Source organism: Triturus cristatus, chromosome 8 (assembly GCF_964204655.1).
Source record: "Triturus cristatus chromosome 8, aTriCri1.1, whole genome shotgun sequence".
In the NCBI taxonomy this organism is placed as follows: Eukaryota; Metazoa; Chordata; class Amphibia; order Caudata; family Salamandridae; genus Triturus; species Triturus cristatus.
In genome coordinates, this window is record NC_140591.1 from 166,374,936 (window position 1) to 166,390,607 (window position 15,672).

Genomic DNA, 15,672 nt, shown 5'->3' on the forward strand with positions numbered 1-15,672 from the left:
TGTGTAAAAGTGTTTTTCATCATTTTAGGATGCTGGCTGTTCATCATACTGAAATGAGAAAGTTTGTGAGAACATTGTATTTTGCTAAAAGTCCAGCAGTAAAGTTGAATGAGTTGAATAATGCTCTGTTCCGTGGATCAGTATCAGATGTAGTGAAGGTTACTGATGAGATTCAGTTTTGTTACTTTGGTCCAGAACAAGAAAGTGCAGAAAAGGACACAGTAAATGAGGAAAATGAGGAACAGAATGTAGAACTCATTATTACTAAAACTTTTGAGGATGAAATGACAAAATTTACTATCACCTCTAATGAAACACCAAATATTACTTGTATTTGTTGCCGCAGAAGTCATTATAAAATTCAAACAAGGAGTGTTGATCTGTATAAAAAAAGTGAAAATGAAGATAATTATAAGTGGAAGGATTTTGCAACATATATATTTCTTGAAAATTGTTTTGAATTGGGTGAAGATCAGCGTATTTGTAAATACTGTTATAATAAGTTAGAAGAAAATAGAATGCCGACCAGAGCTGTACATAATAATTTAGAATTGGATGCTATTCCTGCCGAACTTTCTGAATTAAATACATATGAGTCTATACTCATTCAATGTGTTCATCCGTTCCAGACCATAGTACGTATGGAGCCCAAAACTGGTAAATTACCTCCTTCTGATTTACTGAGAGGTTTAAAAGGAAGAGTGGTGTATTTGCCCTTGGATTTGAAAAAAAATATGGAAACTATTGATGCAGATACTTTGGAAACTGAACCATTAGTAATTCTGGTTAATGGTGTACCTACAAAGAATAAGAAGATTTGGCAAGAGCTGGTGGATGTACGAAAAGTACAAAGAGCAAATTTGTATTTGAAAAAAATAATAAATGGTATGAATCAATTTATATAGAAGAAGAAGAAGAAGATTTACAAGAAGACACAGAAACACCAACTGGTCAAATTGAAAAAGTGGACAAGTCAAAGGAAGAAGAAATTTATGAACATTTTAGCATACATCCTCTTCATTCAAAAGAAGTTATGGGAGACACTATTGATCTGTTTCAGATGAAGAAAGCAAAAGGAACTCCCGTGAGTGTATGGGAGGAGAGCTTGGAAGCTCGATGTTTTCCCCAGCTGTTTCCTACAGGAAAAGGAGGACGATACGATGAACGTCCAGAACAGATTCCAGCTTCTGAGTATCGGACTACAAGACTATATGCAGAAGATCCAAGATTTCGTCAAAGTATTCCTTATTTGTTCCATCTTTTATTTGAAAGCGACTTTTCTGCATTATCTTATGCAGTAAATCACATTTTAAAAAGTGGAGTACATTTACAAAATGTGTCTGCTAAGAATTTTATGGAGAAAGTGCAGCACCGAGATGATCATTTGGAAACACAACTGATCAATCTGATGGCTTGTCAGCGTGGGACAAATGAATATTGGTACCGACGCCATGGTGAATTAAAATGCATGTTACGGAATTTAGGAACTCCAACATGGTTCCTTACCCTAAGCTGTGCCGAGTACGCTTGGGATGATTTACTGGATTTTCTAAGAGAGGCAAATTCAAACATTAAAAACATTGAATACAAGACAGCTGGAGAATTGTGCTCTTTGGATCCAGTTAATGTTTGCAGATATTTCAATCATAGATTTGAGGCTATGATGTCCTTTATCTGCAATAAAAAAAATCCACCGCTTGGAGAAGTAGTGGATTTCTTTTGGAGAAAAGAGTACCAGGCAAGAGGTGCTCCTCATATTCATATGCTGTTGTGGATCAAGGATGCCCCAAAGTTTGGAACAGATACTGATGAAGCAGTGTTATCTTTCATTGAAGAATATGCAACATGTGCTATACCTAAAAGCACAGAAGAGAAAAAGTTAAAAGAGCAAGTTTTACGTTTCCAAAGTCATCGGTGTGGAAAATACTGTCGACGGAAGTACAAGACGAAAGATAAATTCTACACAAAGTGTCGATTTGGATTTCCTAGACCTGTTCTTTCAAAAGGAAGAGTCAACAGTTTTATGTCAGCTGTGCGACATACTATAACCAGAAAATCTCCCAAAAATACCTACAACCTAAAAAGAAATGAAGAGTCAAAATTTATAAATGACTTCAACCCAGTCATTTTATCCATGTGGAATGCTAACATGGATATTCAGTATGTGGCAGACAATTCTATTGCTGTTGCTCGGTATGTGACATCTTACATCACTAAATCTGAGAAAACAGAATTGAAGGAAATGTGGGAAGAGATTTCTCACGAGAAGACTGTCAGTAAGAAGCTGTACAGTTTCAGTTTAAAGATGTTATCGCATCGAGAAATCGGATCCTACGAATGCTCAGAAAGGTTATCATCTGCAAGTCTTTACTCGAAATCCAGAAGAATAATTTGGGTAAGCTTAGGCCTTGCAGGAATGAGAAATCGGGTACTGAAATCTGTTGGAGAAATTGAATATTTGGCCGAGAATGACCCAGAAAGTACAGATATTTTGAAATCAAACATGTTGGACACATATTACCCAAAGAGAAGTCATCATCTTGAGAACATGTGTCTCTATGAAGTGCTGCAGAACTACATTTATTCACGGAAAGCCACAGAAGACATCAACAATGGAAAATATAAAGTCATTGGTGAGGAAGGATGTTTGGTGAAGCAAACAAAAGGAAGTTTAATAAATCACAGGAAGCTCAGTTGCGAAACTACTGACAAAAAGGAATTTTATTACTTGGCTCTTTTACAGCTGTTTAAACCATGGCGTTCAGAGGACGAACTACTGGGAGAATTTCAAAGCTATGAAGATTCTTTTAATGCTAGCAAAGACAGCATAGAATGCAGTACTTTCACAACTTATGTCCAAATGTTAAATGAAGAAAATGAACAGGAAGCAAAAATTGCAGCTGAAGTAGCTAGAGACAGTTCTCTAGACAGCCAAAGTTCAGTAACACTTAGTCAAGATCCCCTAGGACAACCGATCATAGAAAATGAAGCTGCAGTAGCCATGACTGAAGTAGAAACGGCTATGAATCAAGCACAGGAAGATTCAATCGACTTACTAAATCTGGAACAACAACTGAATGAAGAACAAAAAGAAATTTATGAAGAAGTCATCAAAAAAATTGATCATGGATTACTACATGAAAAGAAAGAGTGCTCATGCACATCATTTGAACCAATCAGGATGTATGTGAGTGGACAAGCTGGAACTGGTAAAAGTTTCTTAATAAAAGTCATCAGAAGCTACCTACAGCAAAAAACAGCTTCAAATTTGTCTTGTGTGGTAACTGCTCCAGCTGGGTTAGCAGCCTATAACATAAAAGGAATTACCTTACATCGCTTGCTAATGTTACCAGTGGAGCATGAGAACAAAATAGAATACCACAAGCTAACTGGAGAAGCATGCCTCGAAGTTTCAAGAGTGTTGAAGAAGATGCAAGTTCTCATTATTGATGAGGTGAGCATGGTTTCAAATTTAATGCTTGCCTTTGTGCATTTAAGAATGCAACAAATACTTAAGAGAGACTATGACGTGTTATTTGGAGGTAAACACGTCATAGTTTTTGGAGATCTTCTGCAGCTCACTCCAGTTAAAGGACAACCAGTGTTTAATACTGTGACACATGAAGACACGAAGAAGTCATTAGGAAGCATTGGTAATGCGAATATTTGGTCGTTCTTTGAGTACAAAGAACTCACTACCAATATGAGACAAGCAAACGACGAAGATTATGCAAGTATTCTGAAAGATATCAGAATTGGACTACTCACAGAAGTTGGCAAAAAAGCATTACAGAGTCGGTTGCTACATAACTTATTTCCAAATGAAGAAATAGTTGCAGAGAAAATATACCAGAACATTGCAGAAAAAAATACTGTAATCTGCTTAATGCCAACACTACGTGAGTGCTCAATATTCAATGAGGAACTTTTGAAATTGGAAAAGGAAGAGATTAAGAAAATGGAAGCAGAGGACAAAATTCAGCATGAAAGAATTACTTTTACATTAACAGGCAAACTGAAAAATAAATTGGATTCACTAGAGAAGGATATTTCCAAAACAGCTGGATTAGAAAAAAATCTATATGTTTGCATGAATTGTCGAGTGATTTTAAGGAGAAATTTGGATGTAGAAAAAGGTTTAGTGAATGGAGCTATGGGAAGAGTTGTGGGTTTTATTAATTACCAGAAAAAAGATGGAATTGAATGTTTAAAAATAAAATTTGATAAGATAGAAGAAGTTAAAGACATTTGTCGTTGTTCAGTTCGTTTCATGCTTGTGAAAGACTTATATGTACGTAGGAAGCAGTTTCCATTTTCTCTAGCATATGCTGTAACTATTCACAAGTCTCAAGGATTGACTGTAGATAGTGCTTTTGTAAACATTGGTTCTACTGTGTTCAAAGAAGGTATGGCATATGTTGCTTTGTCACGAGTGAAAACATTATCTGGTTTATTTATGATAGACTTTGATGACTCAAAAGTTAGTGCTGATACAAACTGTGTAAAGGAGTATAACAGATTAAGAAGAACCTATGCTCCTCATTTAGGTCAGTATCCTGTGATTGAAAAACATGTTGTTTGTCGGAAAAGGAGATTTGAGAATATCTGTAATGTGGATGAACAGAACAAAAAAAAAGGACAGTGATGTGATAGCAAGGAAAAAGAAAAAGGACAGTGTTGAAGAGGTTGTTGGTTGCCATTTTGAAAATAGCTCTGGTGGCAACTGCTATGCAAATGTAGTGCTGAATGTTGTATTTTATCTTGAAAAGTTGCTAGAACAGATAATAGTAAATCATGGAAAAAGATTGTGTTCTCTGCTGAGTCTCCTTTTTGAGAAGCTGAGTACTGATAAAACTGAAATAGAAAGTGCTACTGATGTTAGAAATCTTTTAGATGTATGTTGTGGTTCTACACAGTTTAAAGAAAATGTCCAGCAAGATGCTCAGGAATTCTTAATATATATTTTGAGTGTACTAGAAGATGAAGGAGTAGAAGTAGAAAACTTATTTGGTGTCTCTTACAAATGGGAACATTGCTGTGAAAACTGTATGAACACATGTAGTAGTAATGTTGATTCAGAAAGGTTCATATTTTTACCATTACCACAAAGTAAATCAGTGACTTTTAGTAAATTAGTTAAAGATGCCAATCACAACATGGAATGTTCTGAATGTAAATCAGACATGTTTTCTACATTATTTTTACAGAAATATGGTCAGTATGTAATTTTAATGATGCAACGTTGTAGAACTGATGGTTCAAAATTGGACACTTTAATAAAGAAGTTTACAGGACAGCAATTATCAATTTCTGGAAAAACTTTTGTTACAGTTGCAATAATTTTTCATGAAGGACCTACTGTAACTTCTGGACATTACACAGTTTATCTTAAATGTAATAAAGGCTGGACACTGTGTAATGATTCCCAATTGATTTTCAAGCAACGTTTGCCTTATGATTTACCCAATTCTTACTTAATTTTTCTGAAACCTAAATTTTGAAAACTAAAAACTGCATCTGAAGGAAACATTTTTTGTAATTTTAAAGGATTATAATTGAAGATATCACTTAAAAAGGATTTTTAAATTACTATTTGGCCTAAAGGAAAAGTAATAAAAACAATTGTGGACTCCTTTGACAGAAATTATTTTGGCATGTGTGCTTTTGCGACAAGGTTTAAAGACGGTTTGTCTAGAAAATTTTTATTCATCTAGAGAAGTACTTGTAATATATATGTAATATTTCTAACAAGGTATATTTTAGTGAGGAAAGTTTTAGGGCTTTTTTTAAGCAATCTTTCAGATTGTTTTTTTTTTGCCCGCTGTTAAATGATGAATACAATTGTTTTCACTATTTTAAGTGAAAAATAAAAATTCTGAAAACAGCAAAAAAAGGGCAAAAAATTGCTTTGTAAAATATGTAAAAACATGTAATGCTTTTTGTAATGTATGATTGAATATTAATACTTATTTTCTTTTTTTGCAGAACTGGAAAGAAAAAATTAAAAAAAAATCTGTTCCCTTGCAAAATACTTTAAAAAAAAATGTTTTTGATTATTTTTTTTATTTTTTTTTTAAATAAGTGGAAAATATTAGTATTACTCAATCCTCCCTTTTCATGCTTCCATTTCTTCACCTCTTTTTGTACATTAAATTTAAAAAAAAAAATAAAAAAAAAATAAAAAAAAACCTTGGGTGCGCGCAGGGTGCGCGCACCTCAAAAAAATAAATAAAAAAAAATCCCTCAAAAAAAATTTGGGGGGTTAAGTTTATAAGTGGCTCTTAAAAGAGCCCTTGAGTTAATGGAGGGAAACAGGAAGAGAAAAACGAAAAAAAAGAAAAAACATCTATGGCCTACTGCACTCATGGGCATCAAATTTTCTCTGAATGAGATCAAGACTGGTCTCACACACAGAAATAAGTTTACCGGAATCAGTGCAGCGTGTGGACAACCTAGCAAAACAAGGTGGTCCAAAACGAGGTGTGGAAGAAGGCAAAGGCACCACTGCAGAAGAAGTGCTCGGCTGAGCTGCCGAAGATGTGCTCGGCTGAGCTGCTGCAGATGTCGTCGGTAGAGCAGGTGGAGGGTTTGCTCCAGAAGCTCGACGAAAAGTCACTGGATGCATTTTGTCAACATGCCTCAACATAGTGTGAATGCTAAAAGAATATTTCTTGTTAGGATTCCCACGTGACAAGACTTTTTGACAAAGTACACATGTAACTTTAGGTGCATTTACCTTTTTTTGTCCCTCTGGAAAAGTGAAAAACTGCCATATAAAGCTGTCTTTCTGCTTCCTGATCCTCTGCCTCTCAAGAGTGTCCTGGTCACTGTCTGAAGATGGTTGCTGTTCAGCCATTGTCTCTCAACAACAGAATAGCTCCTTCTCCAAAGGAATCAGAACTAATAATGAGGGGAGTAGGTGTGGTTTGGGAAGAATCTGGAACTGAAAGTACTTCAAACCAATCAAAAGTGATGATTCTTGATCACATGACTTGCCATGAGGGGATTGGGTGTGGTGTTGAAACAATTAGAAACTGAAAGTAATGATAACCAATAAGAAGTGCTGTTTTATTATGCATAAACCCGAGGTGCGCGCACTGCGCAAGCTCCGAGCGCACACCTCGTGATTACGTATGCGCGAACGCGTAGGAGCGCATGTGCATACGTCATATGCGCGTACCTAGCGCGCATACGTTCAACACGCGTATACGCGACCGTTATTGCGCGTAATTTTAGCATATGCGGAAGTAAACCGCGTGGAGCGCGTAGGACGCATGCACGCATGCGTACGTACGTACGCATACGTACTGGGTGCGCGCTCCCAGCGCGCACTATGACGTATATTTGCGTACGTAAATAACGTACGACGGTATTCATAAAAAACTTAAGAAATTGTACTAGGAGCGCGCTCAGAGCGCGCACCCCAAGAATATATATTAAAAAAAAAAAAAAGTGGAGAAAAATTAATTGCAAAAATTAAAAAAACTGTTCAACTTTATCCTAATTGAATTTTTTTTAAAAAAGCAAAAACAAATAAAAAGATACAGATAATATATAAATGAATACATAGGAATTTTATTTTTAATAAAAAAAAAAAAATAATAATTAAATAATACAAAAATTATCATTTAAAAAACCGTACAAATTCACTGAAAAAACCAAAGGTTTCACACACGTTATAGTTAGGAATTAGCATTTAAAAAACCTTGCAAATTCACTGAAAAAACCATAGGTTTCACACATGTTATAGTTAGCTGGACATTTCACTCGTGAAAAACCAATGAAATTCCCCCGTTATAGTTAGTTCAGCTAACTATAACTCGCGCCCCCGCAATGCACTGCTGATGACGTCACATATTACATCACTCATGACATGGTCAGTGACATCACTCATGACATCACTGATGACATCTCAAATGACATCACTGATGACATCATCCTTGTGACAGAGTGGCAGACCTCCTCTCACCCTAATATAACCTTTGATACACACATTCAAAAATAGACACTAACATTTTCAAAAAAATGGACATACCAATACCAGTTACAACAACCTCTTGAGTAATTCTAAGATCCACATACACATCCACTCATTCACCAACAGTCCTATACAGTCACTCATACATGTACTCACTCATCATATGTACTCATACACCTATACATCCTGTTACACAATGCCACTCATCCACAGAGTTACTCACACACATAATCACTCATGCTAATAAAGGAAGAAACATACATTTACTTGCATATACATTTATACACTCACCACCACACTTACTTCTACGGGAACTTACACATACTTAGTCTTTTAAACAATCACTTATAGAAACACATACTTATTCATACAGGAACTCTTTCAATCTCTCACTCTCACATATACTCACTTATATACACCAATAGTCACATATACTAGTTTAAAACATATGTAGTTACTGATAAAGACACTATTGAGACAGTCGTTCACTCACTAACACACCCATACACACACTCATCCACCCATACAGTCCTGCACACATGCTGTCTTCAACACATACAAAGAGAGAGTCACTCATTCATGCACCTATGCACTACGTAATACCCCCCACCGAACCATGCAGACACTCAGACTGATACTCAAAAAACCAACTAATAACCTATATAGACACCCATGTAGCTACTCACCAACCCATGCAGCCACTTATACACAAAGTGAGAGACTGATACAGATATTTACATATTTAAACATTACTCACTAAGCCATGTATTCACTAAGATACACTTAATCAGTCAGTTATACAATCTATTTTTCAAAAACAAATCATCCATTTAGACACTTATATACCCATTTATTCTTCCATCGACCTTGAGATATACATATATAAAACATATTTAATTTTCAGAAAAACACACATTCACTGGATGATGTCACCAGTGATGTCATTTGAGATGTCATCAGTGATGTCATGAGTGATGTCACTGACCATGTCATGAGTGATGTAATATGTGACGTCATCAGCAGTGCATTGCGGGGGCGCGAGTTATAGTTAGCTGAACTAACTATAACGGGGGAATTTCATTGGTTTTTCACGAGTGAAATGTCCAGCTAACTATAACATGTGTGAAACCTATGGTTTTTTCAGTGAATATAGATATATTTAAAGCTGCATCCAAAAGGAAAGACGTGGCGCACAGAGATGATGGCTGCTCAATAAAGATTTGAAAATATACCCCCCAAGTGTGCCACGTCTTTCCTTTTGGATGCAGCTTTAAATGATTTGCGGATTCTCCTCCACGGTAATGGGTGGCAGCACCCATTACAAAGGAGATGCAGTGGTGCGGCGAAGCAGGAAATGAATGTATATATATATATTTACATATATATATATATATATATATATATATATATATATATATATATATATATATATATATGTTCACTGAAAAAAACATAGGTTTCAGGCCTGATATAGTTAGGAATTAGCATTTAAAAAACCTTAGAAATTCACTGAAAAAACAGTAGGTTTTAGGGGTGTTATAGTTAGCTGGACATTTCACTCGAACAAAACCATTGAAATTCCTCCAATATAGTTAGTTGTACTAACGACATCTCGCGCGCCCGCAATCCACTGCTGATGATGTCATATATTACATCATTCATGACATGGTCAGTGACATCACTGATGACTTCTCAAATGACATCCCTGAACTCTAATCTTCTCAGGAACTACTGAACGGATTAACACCATTTAAGCAAAAGGCACGAGTCTGAACTGAGGACTACCTCTTTGCCAAATTTGGTGTAATTCCGTTCAGCAGTTCGGGCTGTAGCTGCGTCAACAGGTCCTATAGGAAAATGCATGGGGAAAACGCGTTTTGGGACCCCCCTTTTTTCTCGGCCCCCGCTTGACGAATCACCGTGAAATTTTCAGGATAGGAGCGGACCGGAGCTGGCTAAAAGTTTGAAAAATTTAGCGAAGATTCATCCATCGGCGCCAACGTTATTCCAAATAGAATGTTGCGGATTTCCTATGGAAAATTAGGTCCTAACTATATCTACCTACTGGCGACCGCCAGTAGGTAATATATATATATATAGATATATATCACCAAGCACTCTTCTTTTCCGCGCTTCTTCACAGCCACGACAAAAAGAGCACGGACCACAGGATTCTTTTTCAAATACCGGTTGGTTTATTTCAGGATGGCTCTCACCAACAAACGGCAGCCATTACGCGTTTCATCCCTTCATGGGGACTATATATATAGATGTAGATATATACGCACAATAACTCAGGAGCCCGGCCATGTTTTCCTCTTTATAGACAGGTTTTTTTCACATGCATATGGCAAAAAGATGTAATGAGCATGGCTAGGCTCTGAGTTATGGAGTGCATTGTATGTTGCACACCATAACTCGTAAATTTGAGAACTTTTTCAACAGGTTTGTGTTCGCTGAACCATGCCTATCTTTTAACTGTTTATTTTTCAGCTGATTCCATTTCTTTGATGTACCAAATTCATGTGCCATGTACTCATTCTACACACTTTGGGCAGGCCTTGCACCCAACCTCATTCGCCTGTGCACAGTGGACACTAGACCCATGGACTGTCAGGCTTTGCACTCGGCTTATTTTGACCTGACCTGGCAGTTGGGGCTGGACTTTGCCCATGAGGAGCAGGGTCAAGACTGATTTGCATATAGCTGGGTCTGAACTGGAATGTCGAAGAGCAAAACAACAATGGATTTAGGCCCAGATCTCTGTATTGGGGGTGAGTGGTTGACATTGTTCAGTATTGCATCCATCACTTGTTCTTTTTGCATATGTAGCCCTAAGTGGGACGACTATGCCAGACGTGGGTCCCGTGCTCACATACCACCAGAGTCAGATCTCTGTACTGGGGCTGAGTGTTTGACATTGTTCAGCATCCAGTCCATCATTTGTTCTTTTTAGGTCTCGCTGAGCCCCAGCGCTTGCGCTGGCTCGGAGAGACATTTTGTATCTGGGAATTTTCAAGTGCTGCCTGTGGCCTAAAGCTTGAGTGCACGCGAGCGTGCACGCGCGCAGCCGGCAATCACTGATGCGCGCGCATCACTCGCATGCCGTCCCGTCCTAGCGATCGCGATCACTTTCGCTTTGATCGCGATCGCTATTACTTTCGCTTTCACGGCCGCGCGGCCGTTACTTTCACGGCCGCGCGGCCAATGCTTGTTTCTTTTGCTTTGGGCACCCCATGAGTGTCCATGTGTTTACTTGATCTCTTCTCCCCTCTCACCTGTGTGTTGCTTCCCCCTCACATCTCTGCCCTCCTGTGCGCTGATTGTTATTCTTCCACCCACCATCTCCTCTGCTGCTACCCTTCACTGTTTTTTTTTTATTAACCACCCCACCTCAACAGGCTCCTCTATTGCTCTGCTAACCCCTTCACTCTCATCACCGTCTGTCAAGGGCACTGACTTTCTAACCCAACTCACACCCCCATTCTTCCTTGTTCCTTCGCCCCTCCATGTCCCATGTATTTTTTAGAGTGTAATATTATGAGGGCCTGCAATCGCATTTTACTATTAAAACATTTATTTCTCTAAAGGCTGTTCTTTTTGTACCTTTTATTTTTTTGTATTTTACAACTGCAAGATTGGCATGCGCCAGCTTGAAGCGGTAAGTTTAAAGAAAATGGCTGCTGCGTAATGATGTATGCATGTGTATACATTATTACAAAATGCACTGCAACAATTTTTTTTGTTGCCAATGCTGTTTAGCATTGGCAATAAACATTTAATTTCTTTTTCTAATGGGGCGAGACCTATTAACAATGCCAATGCTTGCTTCAACCTAAATGTTCATTCCTCACACACACCCTTTGCCCCTCAGACCTTGTCCTCCCCGTTCTCCCTCCTTCACCCATTCGTCTAACTGCATTCTCAGCTAGGTGCCCATTCACGCCTATTTTCTCTTCCTTCTTTCCTCCCCTACCTTTCTCTCTTCTTTCTTCGTCACTTTTTCTGTCCGTCTGTTCTTTGCATTTCCTCTCCCTTCCGCTTCTCCTTTTTCATAACGGAACATCTCTTTCCGCTCTCTCTGGTGGTCTTCAACTTGTCTCCATGTTGTTAAGCGTCTCCCTCCCTTTGATCCTCTTTCATCTTCTTCTCCTATCCATGTATGTCTGCACCTTGTTTATTTTCGTTCTCTCCGTCTCCTGCTCTCCTTCTTTTCCCCTCACCTCATCTCCTACCTGTCCCCTCTTCACCCTAGCCCTATTTGCCCTTCCACGCCTCTCCATCCCTTGTACACCTGCTCCCTAGATTACATTCCCGTCTTCTCTCCCCATTGCTTAACCTCCTTCCACGTCTTTCTTTTCCCCCAATGCTTCCCGCGTTCTCTCCCTCTTGTCATACCCTCCTACATTTCCTCCCATAGGCCCTCCTTTCCCCAAACGTCTACCAGTCTTACCTTAGCTTACCCTCGTTTTCTTCCTTTGTAATTCCTCCTTTCTTCCACCACTATTTCTCTCACCTAATTTCCTGCGTTCTCTCCCTCCCTCTTCCCATCAATTCGCCTTAACCCATTTATTTAACCTCTCACTGCTCCTTTCTCTCCCTCGCGCCTCTTCTCTCGCCTCCCACATACCTGGCGCCTGTTCTTTTATCACCCCCACTCTCTTTCTACCACCCCATACCTCCTGTTTCTCTCCCTTACTCTCTTTCGCTCCGTTTCTCGCGTCTCCCCCTCGTTTATCCTCTCCTTCCTCCTTCTCTCACCTCTTCTAATACCTTTCCCTGCTCACCCCCCTTTGCGCTCACATTTTGCTTTTTCTCAGAAGCGTTTAATTCCCATTTTAGCCCGGGAAGAGCAGAGAGGCCCGCTGCCTTTGAAGGTGGCGCTGTATGCGGCCCTCGGAAGGAATCAATGAGCCGGACGAGGGGTGGGGGTGGGGAGAGGGGGTTGGGCTCGGGTGGTGTATGAGAGGTGGCTGGATGGAGGCAGTGTGGAGGGGGGCCTGCCAGCGTCGCATCACAAAGGAAGCTCACCTTTCCCTCTGCCTCAGAAGATAAAGCGCTCATTAAGTGACATTTTAACAACAGGAAAAGATTATTAAAAAGCGCGCGGAACAAATGGCGACATCACTCCCCTTAGATGCCAGCCGCCACTTTTGCTGGGTCAAGTTTCCTTCTCACTTTGTGTTTTAAAGGGGCATACAGGAGAATTGCAAGCTCCCCACACACTGAACGGGTGCAGGCAGCAACAGCAGCACATGCTGCCCACCACCCTCACGCATACTCGGGTAAAGCACAGGCCAGAGCTCTCACGTTTCTTTGCACTCTGGACTTGTTGCCCTGTTTTTATAATTGGACAAATAGTTCGACAAATTCAAGAATGTAATACACCTGGACCAGCTATGCCACTCATACATTGACTTGGAGTAGCAGTGCATCCTTTGCCTGCACACACTGAATAGATACTGAGCTCCTAGCAGTCCCCAAACTTTCCTTCGCACACTAAACATGCAGAGTACTGGTAAATTAGTGCAAACCTTCTCTCACGCACAGACACACACACACACACACACACACACACACACACACAGATACACCCCACCCTAAAGCATGCTTAAACTGCTCTCAACCTGTCACAAATGTTCAAAGGTGCAGAGGTAGAGGTAACTGTGTTGGCAATGACTGGAAGATGAACCCGACAGGGCAAAAATAATTCTGTGAGGCAGAGTCAGGCATCTCAGCCTCACATATCAGTGCCCCATGCTGGATTCGTTTTCACGGATCAGCTGATGGTCTACGCTGCACACCGGGGAAAATGCTCATGTCCTGAAAAGGGCTGGAGGTTGAGCGTGTAAAAGTTGGCCAACTATGGCTGAAACCTCTGGTGGTCAGAAAAGGTAAAGCTTTTGGGAAACCCCCTTTTTAGGTCTGGCCTGACCCAGCGCATGCGCTGGTCAGGCGAGACTTATTGAGATTGCTCCAAAAAGTGCCACCAGGCCAGCCTAGAGCTACAGTGCATGTGCGCGGGCGCGTGCGCTTGACCGCGATTACTTTCACTTTCGCATCCGCACGGCTGCTTTGATGTTTGATTGCGATCATTTTCACTTTCGCGGGGCATAGCCAATAGGTCTACCTTTTGGGACCTTATAAGTATTTAGTTATGCAACTGTTGCATAACTAAACACTTATAAGGTCCCAAAGGCGAGACCTATTGGCTATGCCAATGCTTGTTTTATTTTGATGTCTGCCTAATTTCATGCAGAATTAGGAAACAGCACCAAAGATATGAGTTGATGAAACTTTTACTGCCACTTTGGATCTGCACGAAATCTGAAATATCTACAGTGGGTGAAAGTTGCTAACTACCAGCTATATTTGATGCAGTTTGCAGGAAGGCAGTACCAGGGGAACTGAAAGCAAAACACAGCACAAGTAACTGTGGTGTAAGGTTCATACATCTGATTCTGTTAATGAAAGCGCTAGGTTCATATCAACGAAAAGCATGGCAAGCAAAGTGCACAGTGTAAGGTGGTGCATGAGGGGATGACATCACTTGATTGCATTTTAATAGTACTCTAAAAGTCTAAATAGACTTCGTCCCGCCAAGCATATTGCAGCCTCAGGACCACCGCACAAATTCCCTGACAGTTGCAGCAGTCCAAGGGCGGTCCGACCGCCCTAGTCGTAATAGGGTGGTTGGAAGACCGCCACTGTGAGTCTGGCGGTCCATGGTCTATAGCAAATCTAGTGTCACAAACAGGAGATACTCCATAAAGAATGTAAAGAGAACAAAGAAAGATTAGAGAACAGACACAGAGCACAGATAAACTGGCTAGAAAGATAGACATAGATTGCAGAGAAAGATGGGTGACAAAAAGGACCCAGGCACTGAAACATGGTTCACAGATGGGGTTAGATTTCATTTGCGTTGTAATACTAGCCTTCACCTAATTGTGTGATCCTGGGAAAATGTGACTATGTTTGATAGATTTCAGGAATGCAATCCAAGTCTCTTAAAATACCACATACACTTTTACCAGGCCAATAAACATTTATCACTAATTCATTAAAACTATCTACCTCAAAATTCTCTGCTCACTGTAAAATAATATATTTGTACATGCCTTACTATAAATAATACACAGCAACTTTTTAAAGTAGACATCTGCAAAGCCCAAATAGCAATGTCTACATCTTTTAACTACATTTGCACATACTATATACTCAGTTTATATATGTAGATCTGCTACTTGTCCTCTAAATTGTACTACAAATAACAATAACATATGTAAAAAGATATGCTGTGCTTCTATTAAAGCAGTGCCGGCACAGAGCATCTCACAGATGTTGACTCTTTCTGCTCATGCCTTCACATGCAAGTCTCCAAGCAGAAGTTAAGACGCTGGAGTATAGAGTTTGTAATCGAAAGGTACTCAGGCCTCAGGAAAAAGTGACAATGCCCCAGATGTAGAGGACCTTTTCTTTCAATTTTAGGGGATGTTTGTAGGTCAGAATATCGACGACAGAATTATTGTGAAGTGTATATATATCACTCAGTGGAGGTGTGGTACATAACACTCACTCTCTCTCTGTCTCTCTGTCTCTCCCTCTCTCTCTCTGTCTCTCCCTCTCTGACCCCTCTCTGTCGCGCCATCTGTTCTTCTCTCTTTTATAATGCAGAGTATTTCTCTGATTCA

General features: G+C 39.6%; 1 protein-coding gene across 3 annotated transcripts in view; it reads right to left on the reverse strand.

Moving 5' to 3' along the window:
* The window catches only part of IGSF5 (immunoglobulin superfamily member 5), an 850,576-nt gene that overhangs the window by 632,239 nt on the left and 202,665 nt on the right, over window positions 1-15,672 (reverse strand). The window lies entirely within an intron of this gene.